Raw genomic sequence first — 2,311 nt, forward strand, 5'->3', positions numbered from 1 at the left:
AATTCATTTCATATTCTTTTTTAAATAGCTATGAAATCAAACATAATGCTTAAAGTAGATTACAATTTATAATTCCCCATCATATTTCTGAAACTGTAAATCTTTACTGGAAGAGATTGCTTATCTTCATACTGTGAAGGAACTGATGGGTATAAACTGCTGACTTTGTTGTTAACAGCATAACACCAAATGTACCATGTTATCAGAACAGCTTAGTCAGAAAATTTACCACTCTATGGCAGTCCAACCCACTATTCAGCATTTCTAAGTATTAGAAAAATATTTGCTTTCACTAAGTCTAGTAACCTTACTCGTAAGTCCTTGCTGCATTGGCTCAATTCATGTTCTATTAATTCATCTGGATATGGCTTAGTAAAATTCTTTATTAGAGTTACTTATAATAAAGTGTGCAAAGACTTTCATAAAACAGCAGCTTGAAATTATTGCTATGAAGAATAAATAAGGCTACATAATATTATGTGAGTATTTTGCAGTATGAAGAACTATGGGTAAATCAACAAGTAGTTGTAATAAAATCAAATAAATTTTGAATGTTAATTCTTTATTAAAGCTTCCCAGCCTGTTAGAGGGTCAAATATTCTCTCCTCTCATTTTCTTTAAAATTTTGTATATTTTTCTACCATATGCTTATTACTTAATATTCATTTAGCCTGTTTTTTAATTTTATCTCTCTCTGAACTGTGTCTAATAAAGTGGCATTTTCTGTTTTTGTTTTCTCTTTTGTATATTCTCCAATATGAATAAACTGATATATAGTAGATACTTAGTGAGGAGTGATAAACTAAATAGATATTTAAGAAAGAATTGTCAGTGAATAGAACGTTTGACAGATATATCTTGTATGCTCATAATTACATAAATAGTCTGAATGTTGGGAATTTAACTGAGTTGGGTTTGTTTTCTGTTTTTCCCCCTGGCATGAAATTCTGCTTACTTTGTAAATTGATTATTGCAAAGTATACGATTTTTGTGATAGGTCACTTCTTCATGGGGTAATTTGAAAATACTACACATATTCAGACAGATTGTTGTTGCTGTTGTTGTTATGTGCCATCGAGTCACTTGTGACCCATAGTGACCCTATATACAAGAGCCCTAAACCCTTCTCTATCCTGTGCCAACTTCACCGTCCCTGACACACCCACTCCCATTACCCCAATCACTGACTGAATCTATCCATCCCATTGAGGGTCTTCCTCTCTTATGCTGTTCCTCCACTCTCCCAAACAGGATGTCCTTCTCCAAGGACTGGTCCCTCCTTGCACCATGTTCAAAGTACGTGAGACGAATACTTGCCTCCAAGGAGCACCCTTGTTTACCCTCTCTAGGATGAACCTGTTTGTTCTCCTAGCAGTCCATGGTATATTCAACACTCTTCTCCAACACCACAGCTCAAAGGCATCAATTCTCTTTCTGTCATCCCTAGTCACTGTCCAGCTCTCTGGCACATAGCACGCAATTGCAAAGATGCTGGCCTGGATCTGGTGCACCTTAGTCTCCAGCCTGAGATCATTGCTCTTCAGTGCTCTGCAGAGGTCTCTGACAGCTGACTTGTCCAATGCAATTCATCTCTTGATTTCCTGGTTGCTGGTTCTAAGAGTGTTGATTGTGGAACCAAGCAAACTAAAACTGTTAACAACCTCAATCTCTTCACTGACCATAATGATGCTGCCAACTGGCCCAGTGATGATAATCTTTGTTTTCTTGATGTTGAGCTTCAATCCATATTGAAGGCTACAGTCCTTGACCTTCTGCAGCAAGTGCTTCATGTCCTCTTCCGTTTCAGCAAGTAGGGTTGTGCCATCTGCATAATGCAGGTTATAGATGAATCTTCCACCAATCCTGATGTCACATTCCTCCCTGAACAGCATAACATCCTGGATGATCTGTTCTATATACAGATTGAAAAGATATGGAAACAGAATGCATTCCTAGTAGATACCCTTTCTGATTTTGAACAATGTAGTGTCTCCTTGCTCTGTTCTGATGACTGCCTCTTGGTTCAAGTATAGGTTTCACATAAAAATAATAAAATGTTCTGGTATTCCCATTTTTCTCAGAGTTAGCCACAGTTTGTTGTTATCCACAGTCAAAAGCTTTTGCATAGTCAATGAAACACAGACATTCCTCTGGTACTCTCTGCTTTCGGCCAAGATCCATTAGCTATAATAGCCCTAGGACCCCAGCCTCTTCTAAACCCAGCCTGCACATCTGACAGTTCTCTGTTGGGGTGTTGTTCCAGTTGTTTTTGCATAATTTCCTGCAGAATCTTGCTTGCACGTGGTATTGA

This window comes from Elephantulus edwardii, unplaced genomic scaffold, assembly GCF_000299155.1.
Source record: "Elephantulus edwardii isolate Elephantulus edwardi_28Jun2011 unplaced genomic scaffold, EleEdw1.0 scaffold00009, whole genome shotgun sequence".
Lineage (NCBI taxonomy): Eukaryota > Metazoa > Chordata > Mammalia > Macroscelidea > Macroscelididae > Elephantulus > Elephantulus edwardii.